Here is a 20,275-nt window from a genome sequence, read left to right as displayed (position 1 = left end):
AGTGATACGAGGCCGTTGCGATCCAGCACGGCGTTCCGTATTACCCTCCTGAACCCACCGATTCCATATTCTGCTAACAGTCATTGGATCTCGACCAACGCGATCAGCAATGTCGCGATACGATAAACCGCAATCGCAATAGGCTACAATCCGACCTTTATCAAAGTCGGAAACGTGATGGTTTAATCTTCCGCCTGCCTCCTCCTCCTTGATAAACTGAATCTTCGGATTGATCCCGTTCAGATGTTTGTGAAAACGGTCCAAATCCTCCCTGCCATATCGCCACAGAAAAAATGTATCGTCCACGTAATGGAAAGAATCATTGTACTGGAATGTTCTGTAGCTGTATATATACCGTATGTGTTCTGGCCGGAGGCAGTTCGTTCCGCGCTCTTGTATGTGCAAGTGCTGAATAAACCTTCGTTAAGTGAAGTTAGTGTTCGTCATTTATGTACTTGCACCTTCCTCTACGTGACAATATAATACTTCAGGCCATGTGACTCTGACGTTATATGCTGGACTGATGATGCAGTTTCCAATGTAGTGAAACACAACTAGCTCTTTACACACACCAAGTGTTGAGTGCTATTGACAAGTGATTTCAGAACGATCCCGTTTTTCTGGATTTCCGGAAGGCTTTTGACACTGTACCCCACAAGCGGCTCATAGTGAAATCGCGTGCTTATAGAATATCGTCTCTTATGTGACAGGATTTATGATTACCTGTCACAGAGGTCACAGTTCGTAGTAATTGACGAAAAGTCATCGAGTAAAACAGAAGTGATTTCTGGCGTTCCCCAAGGTAGTGTTACAAGCCCTTTGCTGTTACTTATCTATATAAACAATTTGGGAGACAACCTGAGCAGCCGTCTTCGGTTGTTTGCAGATGACGCTGTCGTTTATCGACTAATGAAGTCATCAGGAGATCAAAACAAACTGCAAAACGATTTAGAAGAGATATCTGAATGGTGCAAAAAGTGGCAGTTGACCTTACACTACGCTTGTCCGTCCTCTTTTAGAATACTGCTGCGCGGTGTGGGTGCCTTACCAGATAGGAGTGACGGAGTACATCGAAAAAGTTCAACGAAAGGTAGCACGTTTTGTATTATCTTGAAATATGGGAGAGAGTGTCACAGAAATGATACTGGATTTGGGCTGGACATAATGAAGAGAAAGGCGTTTTTCGTTGCGACGGAATCTTCTCACGAAATTCCAATCACCAACTTTCTCCTCCGAATGCGAAAATATTTTGTTGACACCGACCTACATAGGGAAGAACGATCACCACGATAAAATAAGAGAAATCAGAGCTCGTACGGAAAGATATAGGTGTTCATCCTTTCCGCGCTGTTCGAGATCGCAAAAATAGAGAATTGTGAAGGTGGTTCAATGAACCCTATGCTAGGCACTTAAATGTTATTTTCAGAGTATCTATGTAGATGTAGAACCAGATATTTGGTTTCTTTTTCGCAGTTTCCAATGTCTGCTGCTCGTATTTTTCCATAAAGAAGTTCGTTGTAACCGGGTTTAAGGGGCTCGAAGACCACATTGACAATTGTAGAAGAGGGGATATTGACAGAGCAGTTGGTGTGGAACATACCTTACAGCCAGGAGACCACCTCGTTCATTTTGATAGGACTCAAGTACTGGCAGCAACAAGCGGACACCATGAACGGCTATACAGAGAGGCCGTAGAGATTGTAAAACACCCCAGGAATTTCAGTAGGAAGGAGGAGGGCATGAAATTGAATGACATTTGCATTCCCGTGTTGAAGATGTGTACCAGTCTTCCACCATGGGATAATAGCAACAGTCAGCGACGGCAGCCGATGACGGTCAATTGCGCTCACGTATTCGAAGCATGTGACGTCACGCCACAGTGCGGAAGCACGTGCAAGCGGAATTTTGCTGTAGTCAGTAGCGAGCCAGGGTGTGAACCGGACATTCAACAAAGCTACGATCCCCTTTGCAAATGTCCTCCGCAGATGGGAGACAAAAGCGTCAGATTTTAAAGTGAAAGCCATTCTACCGCGGCATAATAGCCCGGAACATTTTATTAATTGTGAATGTTCCTGAGTGTATTGTGTGTTCCCAACTCTCTCCATATGTGGGTGCATGCTGAATCACTGCCGAGACTGAATCTGCTCTCATCCGAGATGAGCACGCGGCCCCACTCCTCGTTGGTCCAGTCCCTATGCTCTTGGCACCAGCGTAAACTGTGTCGCCAAAGTGCGGCGGTCAACAAACACGACGTATTAGTCGTCGGGCAAAGAGACAACCACAAAGCAGTGGACGTGCCGCTGTCGAGCGTCAAATTGTGATCCTTGCTGTCTTGTTAAAAGTGGCTGCAGTTGCACCCGCTGTTTGACGTGGGCCCCATCTTGCCTATTACACAATGTAGCGTCCATCTGCTGCTATAGTTCACCGTGGTCGATCACCTCCTCTCCTTCAGGCAGCAGTCCCTGTGGTTAGGAACTTTCCCCGTGCACTTCAAAGAATGCTACGAGCAATAACAAACACCTGGGCTACACTCGTCACACTTCATGCTTCTCCCAGGTTCCAGCTGATTCTTCCCCGTCTCAAGTCATCCAAATGTTGTCTCCGGGCCATGTTGTAATGAAGAACAGCACCACAGTGCACCGTTACTACTCGATAATTGACACTCATACATCTTTTCCTTGAACTGCCTCGTGCTGCGGAGCCAGTCCCATCTAGCGCTGTAGTCACTCTGACTTCACACCATGTGACGTCAGCGGTCTGGGTGACATTTGGCAACATGTTTTCGCACTTTTATCCTCTTCCACCAAGTTGTTAACATGTGACGTTACGTACCTCGTCCTGAAGTTTTCCGAAGAATGTAGAAGTTACCATGTGAGCCAAACGAACACGCACAGAAGGTATTAAGCACTTTGCAATTCTCTTGACCAGAGGCGCATTAATTGCAGGCTATATGGACTTCAGCTCAGGTGCTCGAACCACGAAGAAGCATCCAAAACAATCATTTAAAATAAAAGTGTGTTTGTTTTAATACTGTAGCTCGGCTCCCCTCATAGTCGTAAAAGGCGTAGAAGTAATGACATGGTATGTAATAGTACAGTCAAGCTCGTCAGTGACCAACTGTTACGAATCAGGTCAGCATTCACCTCCCAAACCTCGCGCTCCTTCACGCGGTGCTCAGTCAAGCACGTGACACCTTATTTGCCAAAACCCGAAAGATTTTTAAATGAGTGATTAACAGAATTTTGACAGTTTGAAACGAGTTCGATTAGCGGAAAAAGCCAATGTGTTTCAATCTCATTTCATCCAAACCATAACCCATAAAACGTTAAAGATTGTTTTACAAATATCGAAGTCACTCTAAGAATAGACCTGTCGCTGATCACGAACATAAGTGGAAAAAACTAGGGAATTGGTTGCAGGGTAAAGTGCTCCAGCATTAACTCTAAGGAACGAGAGGTCTAGAGAGACCATGTCGTCGATGGACTGAACTATTTGTGTAGCTACAGAAAGGGAGATGCCCAGTATTGTCAGTGGATATTGCAGCTCCTGCTGCTGCTGTTGTTGCTGTTGATGATGAATAGAGGTATGAGCGAAAGAATGGACTTGATGAGTTTAGATTTAACTGAATAAACTTTTCTGTATTGTAGAAACTAATGTGTTTGATCTAATCAGACGTATACGATTATTTTTTGTATGTCAATCCTTTTGGCCGGAGGTCTGTGTGACCACAGCCGTTTACTATCGTGACAAAATAAAACACTACAGCCGTCCTTATGATTTTATTTTATTGCAACCAGTTTCAGCGCTTCAATGAGTCATCTTCAGGCTGTATTTGAAGCGGAACGGGTTGATACGATCCCTGTATATATGGCATCAGTTGCTAGCATTACTGGATACGCACGTAATGTGTCAGCACTGCCAACTGACACTTTTCTCTCCAGAGATTTAAGCTCACTAGTGGGGTATAATGTAGATGGCTAAATTGACGTGAAACGTTTTTTACTGCAGTAAAGCTATAAAAAACGACTGCAGAACCAAAAGAGGCAGACTAACACATATGCAGACATCACATAAAATACGGATGTAAATATTTGCACTTGATAATAAGAATAAAATAATCGATACGCGTCGTGCTACGCATGAAAAAACGTAACTAGAGCAGCGTTTTACTGTTTAAATCGTTAATGACACAGTTGCAGCCTTTCTAAAAATACCAATTATGAGGAGTGAAACTCAGTTATTGGTAAACATGTTTGCTGCCAAATTTAAGGCCGGACGGAGTGGCCGAGCGGTTCTAGGCACTACAGTCTGGAACCGCGAACCGCTACGGTCGCAGGTTCGAATCCTGCCTCGGGCATGGATGTGTGTGATGTCCTTAGTTAGTTAGGTTTAAGTAGTTCTAGGTTCTAGGGGACTGATGACTTCAGATGTTAAGTCCCACAGCGCTCAGAGCCATTTGAACCATTTTTGAACCTAGTATCCTAATAACACGCTGGTGCCATTTATCGGTAGGTCTGTACATCATGCATCATTTCTTTTACATGTAGCTGTTTTCTTATATTTTCACAGTAAAGTCATACAGCATGGAAGGCTGTGAGACACCGATGGGTACAATATTGTTCGAGTGTCTGTGATCCCCACTAGGTCGGTTTAAAGGAAGACATCGAAGCAATTCAGCGACGTGCTGCTAGACTTGGTACCAATGGGTTCGATCAACGTGCTAGTATTAAAAAAGTTCTACTCAAACGGAAATCTCTGGAGGAAGGACGACGTTCTTTCCGTGAAACAATATTGCGAAAGTTTACAGAACTGGTATTTGCAACGGACTGCAGAATGTTCCTACTGTCACCAACATACAATACGCGTAAGGACCGCGAAGACAAGATCAGAGTAATCAGGGCTCGTATGGAAGCATAGCCTGTAGACAGTCGTTTTCCCGTCGCTCCACTTGCGAGTGGAAAAAAAAAAATGTTCAAATGTGTGTGAAATCTTATGGGACTGAACTGCTAAGGTCATCAGTCCCTAAGCTTACACACTACTTAACCTAAATTATCCTAAGGACAAACACACACACCGATGCCCGAGGGAGGATTCGAACCTCCGCCGGGACCAACCGCTTGCGAGTGGAAAAGGAAATAAAATGACTAGCAGTAGTACCCACTGCCATGCACCGTATGGTGGTCTGCAGAATATGTATGTGAATGTAGACGTAAATTCAGTCCTCAAACTTGCGCCACTGCTTATCACATCAGCTGTTTCGTACAATAATAGTTAAAAAGCCACGTCACGTAGCTGAACATAGTAATGAATGTTCTTCTTTTATCGTTTTGGCGAAGAGTCCAACATTCACTCACACACGCAGAAGAGCTGGTGTTGATATTACATTGCGAAATATCATTTTATTTCTTTTCTCATTTGTATACTAAAGTTTCTTTTTAATTGCCGGCCGGAGTGGCCGTGCGATTCTAGACGCTACAGTATGGAACTGAGCGACCGCTACGGTTGCAGGTTCGAATCCTGCCTCGGGCATGGATGTGTGTGATGTCCTTAGGTTAGTTAGGTTTAATTAGTTCTAATTTCTAGGCGACTGATGACCTCATAAGTTAAGTCGCATAGTGCTCAGAGCCATTTTTTTTTAAATTTTGTATGTAAGTTTATGATACTTTCTTAAATTGATCTCTATATCTATTTTGTAAATTACGAAATATGGCCACGCAAGTATTTAAAGTGTGTTACCTGTTGTATTATTTTGTTCTTAATTGCAAGTTTTACTCTTCAAAAGTTGTTTTGCCTACCTAACGTTTGAACGGATCACTTCCGGGCCGCGACCGTAGGCGAATGCTGGTCGCTATTGTGGGCGAAAGTGTCTGTTTCCTGACCTCCGGGACAAGGGAACTATTGGTTGGTTAGTTGATTCGGGGGAGGGGACCAAACAGCAAGCTCGTCGGTCCCATCAGATTAGGGAAGGATAGGGAAGGAAGTCGGCCGTGCTCCTTCACAGGAACCACCCCGGCATTTACTTGAAGAGATTTAGGGAAATCACTGAAAACCTAAATCAGGATGGCCGGACGCGAGTTTGAATTGTCGTCCTCCCGAATACGAGTCTAGTGTGCTAACACTGTGCCACCTCGCTCGGTAGGGAACTGTTCTCCCGCCTGGAGCGAAATGGGCGATCTTTGCTTAATCTTGCTAACGGGTTTGGCCTGACCCGATAGAGAGATTTTCAAAGGGTTTTCAAAGACGAGTGTTCCCCACACAATGGCTGGTGTTCCCTTTGGGAACAAACTCCTGAGAGTGTCGGTAGGTAGCAGCACTTTAGGGTAGTACTATGAGCGTTAGTCGAAAACGGTCAATCGCAGTGCCTACTTCCTGCTCTGGAGGCTGATTGGCCAAACGTGTGCACGCGAAAGGAATGTCGTGGAGCTGTGAGCAGCCGCCAAATTCGAGGACTCGTTCGGTGCCCTGATATGGTGCAGAAGGTGAGTTAGAGCCTTCTGGTGAGGAGGTGGTGTGGAGGCGTATTTCTGGAGTTCGTAGTGATGTATCAGTCAGGTCGTCCGCTATGTGTGGAGAGTTCAGAAAGTGTTCAGAAGTACGTTCTCTTTCGCGCACGTGGGAAACAATATATTGCCTGTTTGGGTTTTGCTGTTAAGCGTACAGGAACAGTTAAATAAGAGGCTTCCTTACAGTGTGTCGTCCAACTGGCTATCTGGAAGCATTGTCTAACGAATGAAGCGGATTTGGAGAGGACTATGTTTTGCTTCGACGGAAATTCTAATTGTGGAGTTTTTGTGTAAGTCTTTATCCTCTATAAGTTTAGACTGTGATCCTGTGCGGTTCACAGAGGAGATGGTAGAAACCAGTTGGTGACAGTGCAGTGGTCTGATTTCGAAAACTATTGAAAGTAGCAATTTGTCTATTTTATTTGGACTGTTGAGCTCCGTGGCCGTGGATAATGATATTTCACTGTAAAAATACAGAAACCAGCCACTTTTTAATGCGTTTTATTTATACCAATATGCATTTCGGGCTTGCACCCATCTTCAGCTGGCAAATTACATGTATCTTCAGTTACTACAGTAGTACAATCTCGACAGCAGTTTGGATGCTGCAGCAGGCCTGTGCAAAAGCAACGATTCCAATCATTTACTTCAATTTCGCGAGTTTAAAGTTATGCACTATCAGTTGTTCATTTTACTTACATTCTCCTCTCCTTGTTTTTTCTTGTCTTTTCTTCTTTTTTTGCAACAACACAAACACTTTTTATCACGCATTTTACACAGGCGCACTGCGTTATCCGCCATGTTGTCGACTGACAGTTTTTGTTCACATACAAATGGTTTATCTATGGACAGAGTTATATTTTACGAAAGTTTTGAGGTTCTAAGATAAGCTACTGTTTTCCAAACATTGACTGCAACTCATGTCCAAAAACATACATAGGCCAAACAGGGAGAAACTTCAGCATACGGTTTCGAGAACACAGGGATGCTCTTCGTTTAAAAAACTTAATTAAATCCACATTCGCCCAACATGTAGCAGAAGAAGAACATCAACTAACAGACATATCCCATAACCTACAAGTTCTCCACCTAGCCAACAAAGGAAAAAGAATGAACCTCCTAGAAGAAATCGAAATTTATTCACATAAACATGCATCCCCTTCTGACATACTTAACGACCAAACAGAGCTGCCAAACCGAATATTTCTGAAAAACTTCCACACTCTACTTATCAAACCACTTATTAAGCACAATCAAGAAATAACATAATCTAATATAAACCCAACAAATGCATGTAATAATATAAAACATAAAAATCTTAATTCTAAAATCTTAATCCTATCTTTGTTATGTTGTAAATGTATGAATTACTGCTTTGTATAAATGTGTTATGTTACTTTATTATCTTCAATACTGCCAAAAAAAAAAAAAATCGTACACATCGGACTTAGAATACTTCTGTCACCCAAGTCAATGTTTGGAAAACAGTAGCTTATCTTAGAACCTCAAAACTTTCGTAAAATATAACTCTGTCCATAGATAAACCGTTTGTATGTGAACAAAAACTGTCAGTCGGCAACATGGCGGATAACGCAGTGCGCCTGTGTAAAATGCATGATAAAAAGTGTTTGTGTTGTTGCAAAAAAAGAAGAAAAGCCAAGAAAAAACAAGGAGAGGAGAATGTAAGTAAAATGAACAACTGATAGTGCATAACTTTAAACTCGCGAAATTGAAGTAAATGATTGGAATAGTTGCTTTTGCACAGGCCTGCTGCAGCATCCAAACTGCTGTCGAGATTATACTACTGCAGTAACTGAAGATCCATGTAATTTGCCAGCTGAAGATGGGTGCAAACCTGAAATGCGTATTGGCATAAATAAAACGCATTAAAAAGTGGCTGGTTGCTGTATTTTTACAATGAAATATTATTGAAAGTAGTCACACTGCAACAGAGCACTGAGCATTGGAGTAGAGGAAATGACTAGTTTACCCCGCCTCGCGGGTCTAAGCAAGGCTGGCGACGGTAATTTAACTTGACAGCATGTGTGGGGCAGTGCGTCGGAATTATCTAGATTCGCCAACGAACGTTTCGGAGGAATCCCACGGAGCAATACGACGCGTTCTTGTCCTCGCTCACCGCACGGCGCTAAATGTCCGTGGGCTTTGGTCGCGGCCGCCAGGAGACTTCAGATACGCTACAGAGACTCCGAGACAAAATACGAGGCACAACGTTTCATATTTTCGTTTTTTTACTTTGTCAAAATGGTTTAGAATTTTTATGCAGATGTTTGTTCATCAGGTTTGTTTCCACCCAATAGTACACTACTGGCCATTAAAATTGCTACACCAAGATGAAATGTAGATGATAAACGGGTATTCATTGGACAAATATATTATACTAGAACTGACATGTATATACATTTTCACGCAATTTGAGTGCATAGATCCTGAGAAATCAGTACCCAGAACAACCACCTCTGACCGTAATAACGGCCTTGATACGCCTGGGCATTGAGTCAAACAGCGCTTGGATGGCGAGTACAGGCACAGATGCCCATGCAGCTTCAACACGATACCACAGTTCATCAAGAGTAGTGACTGGTGTATTGTGACGAGCCAGTCGCTCGGCCACCATTGACGAGACGTTTTCAATTGGTGAGAGATCTGGAGAATGTGGTGGCTAGGGTAGCAGTCGAACATTTTTTGTATCCAGAAAGACCCGTACAGGACCTGCAACATGCGGTCGTGCATTATCCTGCTGAAATGTGGGGTGTCGCAGGGATCGAATAAAGGGTAGAGCCACGGGTCGTAACACATCTGAAATGTAACGTCCACTGTTCAATGTGCCGTTAATGCGAACAAGAGGTGACCGAGACGTGTAACCAATGGCACCCCATACCATCACGCCGGGTAATACGCCAGTATGGCGATGACGAATATACGCTTCCAATGTGCGTTCACCGCGATGTCGCCAAACATGGATGCGACCATCATGATGCTGTAAACAGAACTGGATTCATCCGAAAAAATGATGTTTTGCCATTCGTGCACCCAGGTTCGTCGTTGAGTACACCATCGCAGGCGCTCCTGTCTGTGATGCAGCGTCAAGGGTAACAGCAGCCATGGTCTCCGAGCTGATAGTCAATGCTGCTGCAAACGTCGTCGACCTGTTCGTGCAGATGGTTGTTGTCTTGCAAACGTCCCCTCACCTGTTGACTCAGGGATCGAGACGTGGCTGCACGATCCGTTACAGCCATGCGGATAAGATGCCTGTCATCTCGACTGCTAGTGATACGAGGCCGTTCGTATCCTGCACGGCGTTCCGTATTACCCTTCTGAACCCACCGATTCCTTATTCTGCTAACAGTTATTGGATCTCGACCAACGCGATCAGCAATGTCGCGATACGATAAACCGCAATCGCAATAGGCTACAATCCGACCTTTATCAATGTCGGAAGCGTGATGGTACACATTTCTCCTCCTTACACGAGGCATCACAACAACGTTTCACCAGGCAACGCCGGTCAAATGCTGTTAGTATATGAGAAATCTGTTAGGAACTTTCCTCATGTCAGCACGTTGTAGGTGTCGCCACCGGCGCCAACCTTGTGTGAATGCTCTGAAAAGCTAATCATTTGCATATCACAGCATCTTCTTCCAGTCGGTTACATTTTTCTTCTGTAGCACGTCATCTTCGTGGTGTAGCAATTGTAATAGCCTGTAGTGTAGTACCTATTTTGTCATGTGCAAACATTAGTGCTAACAGAAATGTGTTCTTGTCAAATGTTACTCCACTCGTGTATGTGTCTTTCCATTCCAGGATTATTTGATCCATGTAAATATACAGGGTGATTTCGGTAAATGCGGAAAAACTACAGGAAACAATCTCTGTAGTGGATAAGGAGCACAGAAGATCATATGGACATTTGGTTGTAAATGCATAGTGTCTATCCTACAAGCTATTTATTATTTCATCGTGACTACAGTACACCGCAGTAAACCTGTTGTAATGATACTGACGCACGCGTTCAAAAGTGCTATCCTGCACTATAATGGCGTCACGGGTCGAATTATTGCATTATTCCAGTGTCTGCACGTCCGGGATAGGCTTCGTGTAGACGAATTACTTTGAGGTGCACTACGGTGGAGAGCTATCATGCAGTAGTCACGTTAGTCTTCACACCACCAGAGACACGTCGTTCAGCAGGGGAGCCAGCGTCGCCCGGAAGATGTGGGGCGTAGTGGGTGACTGGTCGGAGGAGACGGTAGTCAATAATCCCCGCCCACACATTCAGGCTGAACCGCTGCTAATGGTTTGATGCTACCATGCCATGGAGAGTCTCTATAACCCACAGGTGGGAGTTGTGAAGGTAGACGATACCGCAGACCATAAAGGTAGCCTCATCTGTGAATTGGATGGATATCAGAAATCCGAGCACTGAGGTGGCCTGTGCGGCGGACCAGCGGTAAAACCGTCTCTGTGGAGGCAAGCCATGTAATACGGACTGCTTGCGTGATACAGATAGTGGCAGTTGTGGAGAATGTTTGAAATGACACAGTTTAATGAAGACAGTAACATACATTTAAAGACACTAACTTCCCAAACATAAATGCACAGCAGAGTTTTCATTCGTGTACTTGTTAATTTCAGTTGAAGTTCAGTTTGAGATATTTCGAAGTATCCGCAAATATTCTGCAAATGTACCAAGTAATGCCATCTGTTAGCAGTGTAAGGAACTATCACCATAAACGTTGTAATTTTTCTCTTTGAGCAAACTAAACTCATGATCATAAATTAAGGATAATGCTGATACATGGTGGCCGGCCGGAGTGGCCGTGCGGCTCTAGGCGCTACAGTCTGGAGCCGAGCGGCCGCTACGGTCGCAGGTTCGAATCCTGCCTAGGGCATGGATGTGTGTGATGTCCTTAGGTTAGTTAGGTTTAATTAGTTCTAAGTTCTAGGCGACTGATGACCTAAGAAGTTAAGTCGCATAGTGCTCAGAGCCATTTGAACCATTTTTTGATACATGGTAAAACAACGATCTGGTGGGCGGTTTGCGGGTTTAAATCACCTCGGGGTATGACCATGCGGTGCATTTGACCTGCGGTTGTCGCACGGTGCCGCTGGCAGCAGTCCACATACGTAGAGGTGTGTTGGTGCATGTCAGAGTACGGTGCAGCGAGTAAGTGTGCAGACGTTTTCAGACGTGCCAATGGTGACTGTGTGTTGAAAATGGCTCAAACAATACTTATTGATGACGTTATGAGGGGTAGAATACCAGGGCGACTGGAAGCTGGTCAAACGCAGCAGATCGTAGCACGGGCCCTCCGTGTGCCACAAAGTGTGATCTCACGATTGTGGCAACGATTCCGGCAGACAGGAAGAGTGTCCAGGCACTACAGTACGGGACGTCCACAGTTTACAACTCCACTAGAAGACCGATATCTCACCATCAGTGCCCGCAGACGGCCACGGAGTACTGCAGGTAACCTTGCTCGGGACCTTACCGCAGTCACTGGAACAGTTGTCTCCGGACACACAGTCTATAGGCGACTGAACAGACATTGTTTATTCGCCCGGAGACCTACAAGGTGCATTCCACTGACCCCCGGTCACAGGAGAGCCCGTAAAGCCTGGTGCCAAGAAGACAGTACGTGGTCATTGGGACAGTGGTCCCAGGTTATGTCACGGTATAGTCTGAACAGTGATTCTCGCCGGGTTTTCATCTGGTGTGAACCAGGAACCAGATACCAACCCCTTAATGTCCTTGAAAGGGACCTGTATAGAGATCGTTGTTCGATGGTGTGGGGTGGGATTATGATTGGTGCATGTACACCCCTGCATGTCTTTGACAGAGGAACTGTAACAGGTGAGGTGTATCGCGACATCATTTCGCACCAGTATCCCCGCCTTTTCAGGGGTACAGTGGGTCCCACCTTCCTCCTGATGAATGATAACGCACGGCCACACGCACAGCTGCCGTCGAGGAGGAGTACCTTGAAACAGAAGATATCAGGCGAATGGAGTGGCCTGCCTGTTCTACAGACCTAAACCCCAACGAGCACGTCTGGGATGCTCTCGGTCGACATATCGCTGCACATCTTCAAACCCCTAGGGCACTTCAGGAGCTCCGACAGGCACTGGTGCAAGAATGGGAGGCTATACCCCAGCAGCTGCTCGACCACCTGATCCAGAGTATGCCAACCCATTGTGCGGCCTGTGTACGTGTGCATGGTGATCATATCCCATATTGATGTCGGGGTACATACGCAGGAAACAGTGGCGTTTTGTAGCTCATGTGTTTCGGGACGGTTTTCTCAACATATCACCAATACCGTGGACTTAAAGATCTGTGTCGTGTGTGTTCCCTACGTGCCTATGCTATTAGCTCCAGTTTTGTGTAGTGCCACGTTGCGTGGCACCACATTCTGCAGTTATCTTTAATTTATGAGCATGAGTATAGTAACAGCCGATATTGTTATTTCAGTGATCAGTTCATCCAAAAGTTAAACAATACAGTAAAGTACAACGCGTAAAAAAAAATTAAGTATGTAAAACGTTGTACCTCACGTAGAAACTACCAAATGGAGAATCGGAATTAATTGAAACCTAAAAGATTTATTCTGAACACAAGGTGAAACATAACTCAGCCTAATCACTCGTGTCCAGGTCCGTAGCCATAGTTTAACTCCCGTTAACTCTGTGTCAGTAACAGCATCACGACTGAGGGGAGACCTGCTCCGTTCTCCAGGGGGCCCACCACACGACTCCCCTTCCGGCCCGCGACGACGCGACTTAATCACGTGGGGCTACATCCTGATTGGCTCCATCGACTACAGCGGTATGACTGCTGGATCTCTTGTGGCGTCCCCACTGTGAGACTTTGAAGTATGCCGCGCTGCTGCCACTGGAGCGTTGGCACACGGCGCTCGAGAAGGTGGTGGTCGCGTCTTACATGTGGCGACCCTGTATGAACGCACGGCAAAACATAAAAAGTGTTATTATGCCCGTAAGAGAACTGTACTACTTACGCTGAGACTTTTATTGTGACAGCATTTGGGGTAATAGAGTCTGGAGCAGTCTGTTCCTTGTTGCGTGTGTTCTCTGAGTACACCTGTGTGTGTACTTACGATGATAGAGGGAATGCATGTGGAAAAATACCCATAATGCGGCTGTACACTGAGGTGTAAAAAGTCACGGGGTACCTCCAAATATCGTGTTGGACTTCCTTTCGCCGGATTAGTGCAGCAACTCGTCGTGGCATGGACTCAACAAGTCGTTGGAAGTCCCAGCAGAAATATTGACCCATGCTGCCTCTATAGCCGTTCATAACTGCGAAAGTGTAGCCAGTGCAAGATTTTGTTCACGATCTAACTTCTCGATTATCTCCCATAAATATTTGAAGAGATTCGTCTTGGGCAACCTGGGTGGCCAAATCAGTCGCTCGAACTGTCCAGAATGTCCTTCAAATCAGACGCGAACAACTTTGGCCTGGTGACATGGCGCCTTGTCATCCATAAAAATTCCATCATTGTTTAGGAACGTGAAGTCGATGAATGGCTGCAAATTTCCTCAGTTGCTTCAGCTGTAGCAGAGGACCCAGTCGATAACAGTCCACACCATTATGGAGCCACCCCAGCTTCCACAGTGCTTTGTTGAGAACTTCGGTCGGCGCCACACACGAATCCAACCATCAGCAGATAACAATTGTAATCAGGACTCATCCGACCAGGCCACGGTTTTCCTGTCGTCTAGAGACCAGCCGATGTTGTCACGTGCCCAGGAGAGGCGCTGCAGGCTATGTCGTGCTGTTAGCATAGGCACTCGCGTCGGTCGTCCGTTGCCATACCCCATTAACGTCAAATTGTGCCACACTGTCCTAACGGATACGTTCGTCGTACGTCACACACTGATTTATGTTTTTTTTCACCCACTGTTGCTTGTCTCTTAGCACCGACAACTGTACGCAAACGCCGCTGCTCTCGGTCGTTAAGTGAAGGCCGTGAGCCACTGCGTTGTCCGTAATGGGAGCTAATTGCTGAAATTTGGACACTCTTGACACTGTGGATCTCGGGATACTGAATTCCCTAACTATTTCCGAAGTGGAATGTCCCATGAAACTAGCTCCAACTACCATTCCGATTTCAAAGTCTGTTGATTCCCGTTGTCTGGCCATAATCACGTCGGAAACATTTTCAGATGAACCACCTGAGTACAAACAAAGCTCCGCCAAAGTACTGCTCTTTTATACCTTCTGCACACAATACTTCCGCCATCTGTATATGTGCATATCCCTGTCCTATGACTTTTTCGTCACCTCAGTATGTATGGAGATGTCAGAAGAAGAAACTAGCCACTATGACATGACTAACACAAAACTGCAACGGAAGGGATGATGGAGAAATGGAAATTGCTTATCTCTTTCCGTTCACGTTCTGCAGTCTAAGAATAAACGGCGATGTAGACAAATGGCTTCTGTTACTACCCATTGAGCCGTGGCGGCTGGCTCTAGGGTGCTCCATTTGCATCGCTGAAATCGATATTCGGCTGTCCAGCTATCTACGACTGTTCCCCGGCAGTTTTCTGGGTAAACGTGTGACGAGTGAGTCTCTGGTCGGCGTTGAACGAGCCAGCTTGTGTTGAAATCAAGCCCGCGTCCCTAACCGTGGTGCATGGTCCTCGCCGTGCTCGTCGTCCTTGTCTTTCGGGGCGCGCCCGATGTACGGTGCCGATCACTGGGAGCCTTGACGTGCAAAATTGTGGTCTCACGCTTACCAGCTTCCCAGCTCGTAATTTGCAAGCTCCAAGTTACGTATGACTTTTATTCTGTGTTCAACTAACAAGGGAATCTCCCCATCGCACCCCCCTCAGATTTAGTTATAAGTTGGCACAGTGGATAGGCCTTGAAAAACTGATCACAGATGAATCGAAAAAACAGGAAGAAGTTGTGTGGAACTATGAAAAAATTAAGCAAAATATACAAACTGAGTAGTCCATGGGCAAGATAGGCAACATCAAGGATAACGTCAGTTTAGGAACGCCGTGGTCCCGTGGTTAGCGTGAGCAGCTGCAGGAGGAGAGATCCATGGTTCAAGTCCTCCCGTGAGTGAGAACTTTAATTTTTTATTTTCAGACAATTATCAAAGTTCAGCCACTCACAAATAATCAACTTCGCTCTCCAAAATTCCAGGACATGTTCAGATTTGCTTGGACATATGCAGGATTTGACGGTCTACACACGGAAAAATTTGAAAACGTTAAAAACATGTGTTTTGACACAGCACAAGGAAAACTATGCGACTGTGAAACTGTTGCATTCATTTGTTGCAGTTTATGTAAGAAACTCTTATGTTTTCATCACTTTTTTGGGAGCGATTGTCACATCCACAAGAAGACCTAAATCGGCCAGGGTAGAAGAATCTTTTTTCCCATTCGCCAAGTGCACAAGTTAGGTGGGTCGACAATATATTCCTGTCATGTGATGCACATGCCGTCACCAGTGTGGTATAGAATACATCAGACGTGGTTTCCTGTGGAGGAATCTGTTGACCTATGACCTTGCGATCAAATGTTTTAGGTTCCCATTGGAGAGGCATGTCCTTTCGTCTACTAATCGCACGGTTTTGCGGTGCGGTCGCAAAACACAGACACTAAACTCACTACAGTGAACAGAGATGTCAATGAACGAACGGACAGATCATAACCTTGTGGAAATAAAAAAAGTAAACTTTTCACTCGAGGAAAGACTTGAACCAAGGGCCTCTCGTTCCGCAGCTGCTCACGGTAACCACGGGACCACGGCGCTCTTGAGCTCACACTATCCTTGATGTTGCCTATCTTGCGCATGGACTACTCAGTTTGTATATTTTGCTTATTTTTTTCATGGTTCCACACAACTTCTTCCTGTTTTCTCGATTGCTCTGTGTTCAGTTTTTCAAGGCCTATCCACTGTGCCAACTTATAACTAAATCTGAGGGGGGTGCGATGGGGAGGTTCCCTTGTAAGAAGATTGTTGAAACATGGTAGCGTGGGTAGCTGTCGGAAATGGTCCTCAATTTGGTTCCACAGGGGCTATTTTTAAGGACACTTACGTTCCACATACCGTTTCTGTTTATCCGTGGAGTGTGTGTTTTATGTGGTTTTCATGCAAATTTTAACTTGTTTTAGCGCATATTGCCAGCTTTGGGAGTGGCTGCGGTTGTGTACGTGCCCGGCAGCCGTAGAGTTGATGGTTTAATCGTTTGTTACGGCAGCATTTGGTGTGTTTATTTAATGTTGAAAGTGCCTTAAGGCAAGTGGAAGTGATCTCTAAAGTTTCTCGCTAATTTACTGGGAGACGGGTAATGTTAGAGTATAACTCCGTAAGAACTTTGGGGTGTGCTTATTACTTTATTCCAGTGTGGGTGTGATTTGATCTTGTTTCATTGCAATCTATTCGTGCTGCAGGCCATTTGTTTAGACTGCTTGTTCCCTAGCGTCGGTGCGTTTATGGATTGTCAGAACCGCTCATTATGGTGTCGGTCGGATTATATATAAATATATACAGCCTGTTGTGTGACCCTGTGCACAAGCCGTGGGCAGTGAGTGCTTTATATTGTCTTCAGGCCAAAGCGTTATTAGTCTCTTGACACATGGTTACACAAGAACGATTGTTTGTGATTGATTATTCACCGTGCCTACTATCAATAATTCTGGTTGCGGACGCAAAATAATATGATTCTTATTCGTGTTTATGTAATTCAGTCAAAGGGAAGATTTTTTATATTACATAAGTAAGAGGGCAAATGTCCGAATTGAAGTTTATAATAGAGTCTGTTTTGAGACAAATTAAAACTGTAAAACAATCACAAAATCCACAAATCACAAAATCCACAAAATTACAGGCCCATATCGTTAACGTCGATATGCAGCAGGATTTTAGAACATATATTGTGTTCGAACATTATGAATTATCTCGAAGGAAACGGTCCATTGACACACAGTCAAAATGGCTTTAGAAAACGTCGTTTCTGTGAAACACAACTAGCTCTTTATTCACATGAAGTGCTGAGTGCTATTGACAAGGGATTTCAGATCGATTCCGTATTCCTCGCTTTTGACACTGTACCACACAAGCGGCTCGTACTGAAACTGCGTGCATATGGAATATCGTCTCAGTTATGTGACTGGATTTGTGATTTCCTGTCACAGAGGTCACAGTTCGTAGTCATTGACGGAAAGTCATCGAGTAAAACAGACGTGATTTATGGCGTTCCCTAAGGTAGTGTTATAGGCCCTTTGCTGTTCCCTATCTGTATAAACGATTTGAGAGACAACCTGAGCAGCCGCCTTCGGTTGGTTAGAGATGACGTTGTCGTTTATCGACTAATATAGTCATCAGAAGATCGAAACAAACTGCAAAACGACTTAGCAAAAATATCTAAATGGTGCGAAAAGTGGCAGTTGACCCTAAATAACGAAAAGTGTGAGGTCATCCACATGAGTGCTAAAAGGAACTCGTTAAACTTCGGTTACACGACAACTGAGTCTAATCTAAATGCCGTAAATTCAACAGAATACCTAGGTATTACAATTACGAACAACTTAAATTGGAAAGATCACATAGAAAATGTTGTGGTGAAGGCTAACCAAAGGCTGCATTTTATTGGCACGACACTTAGAAAATGTAACAGACCTACTACGGAGACTGCTTACACTACGCTTGTCCGTCCTCTTTTATAATACTGCTGCGTGGTGTGGGATCCTTACCAGATAGGACTGACGGAGTACATTGAAAAAGTTCACAGAAAGGCAGCACTTTTGTATTATCGCGAAATATGGGAGAAAGTGTCACAGAAATGATGCATGCAGGATTTGGGCTGGAGATCATTAAAAGAAAGGCGTTTTTCGTTGCGACAGAATCTTCTCACGAAATTCCAATCACCAACATTCTCCTCCGAATGCGAATATATTTTGTTGACACCGACCTACATAGGGAGAAACGATCACCACGATAAAATAAGGGAAATCAGAGCTCGTACGGAAAGATATAGGTGTTCATTCTTTCCGCGTGCTATACGAGATTGGAATAATGGAGAATTGTGAAGGTAGTTCGATGAACCCTCTGCCAGGCACTTAAATGGAACTTGCAGAGTATCCATGTAGATGTAGATGTTGTCCATCACCAGTGATCCCGGGCTTCCTATTTCCTTTAAATAACTGTGGTGAGATTGTAATTTTGATTTTCTAAAGAATTGTAATACCATGGTTCACCCATCTTCATTAACTATTTTGACTGATAATCGAAGTTTCACATCAAAATAAAAAGTTTCTTTATGAACGCACTATTCCGCCATTGCAGTAAATTAATAGATTATTTAAATGCACAGTTGCATCTGTTTAAGCATGTATTTTGATTATTTCATAATTAGTAGCATAGGTTGCATGCATGACTGTGTGAGTGATTACCATTGTTATGACGTTAAGTTATTACGTGATTCAGAGCAACACTATACTGCATCCTATAGGAGTCGTAAATGTTTTCTTTCTTCCTAATTTCCCGGCGGGGTCAGGGATTTTCTCTGCCTCGTGATGACTGGGTGTTGTGTGATGTTCTTAGGTTAGTTAGGTTTAAGTAGTTCTAAGTTCTAGGGGACTGATGACCATAGATGTTAAGTCCCATAGTGCTCAGAGCCATTTGAACCATCTTCCTAATTTCAAAATTATCAGTACATGAGCGTAAAGTGACGTATTAATACCACATGTACGTAAAATATGGTTTTAACACGGCGTTGGGTAGTCGGATGCTCTGGGCCATATTTCTTTATAAAATGGGGTATTTAAATAGGAATCGGGGACAGCAGCTGCGTTATGCACTGTCCAGTCAGATTATGTGACCACCTATCAGGAGCCTGAAATCCACGTTTTGCAGCGCCTACCACTGCGTGGTGTGCAAGAAGAGAGTCAGTGAGATTCTGGAAGGTACCGACAGGTATGTCGAGCCACGTCGACTCCAGCGCTGTGGCCAGCTCCGCTAGCTTTCTAGGTGTGAACTGCCTGCTCTAGGTGGTCCCACAGATTCTCGGTTGGCTTTAAATCCGGGGCGTGTGATGACCAGGGGAGTACGGTAAACTCATCCTGGTGCTCTTCCAACTATGCATGTACACTGCGAGCTCCGTGACACGCTGCATTGCCCTGTTGGTAGATGCCATTATGCCGAAGACAAATAATCTGCATGCAGGGTTGTGTATGGTCCCGAAGGATAGATGCACACTTCTGTTGCTCTATTGTGCCTTTCAGAGTGATAAGATCGCCCAGAGGATGCTACGAAAACGTTCCACAGTCCATAATGCATGCATGGTGCTTGCATTGATAGGCTTCACTCCATACATGTCGACGCCATAAAACATGATTCATCTAAAAATGCCATCTGTTACCACTCAGTGGACATCTAGCTGCGGTATTTGCGTGCAAATTCCAGCCGTCGTTGCCAACAAAAGCAGTCAGTATGGGTGCACGAACCAGGTGCCTGCTGCGGAGGCCCGTATGCACCGACGTTCGTTGGGGAGACACTGCTGGCACTCCCCTGGTTCACCTGGGCGATCAGTTACATAACAATTGCACGTTTACTCACCTGCCGCTGTTTGCCGCCATCGTTTATGGCCCGTGGTGCACCACAATTGCCTCGGCGCCGGTTTTGGTTGATGCCAGTTTGCCATGCACGGTATACTTTAACCACGGCGGCACGCTAACACTTGTCAAACTCAGCCGTTTACAAGTGACACTCATAA

This window comes from Schistocerca serialis, chromosome 3 (assembly GCF_023864345.2).
Source record: "Schistocerca serialis cubense isolate TAMUIC-IGC-003099 chromosome 3, iqSchSeri2.2, whole genome shotgun sequence".
In the NCBI taxonomy this organism is placed as follows: Eukaryota; Metazoa; Arthropoda; class Insecta; order Orthoptera; family Acrididae; genus Schistocerca; species Schistocerca serialis.
This window is presented reverse-complemented; position numbering follows the sequence as displayed.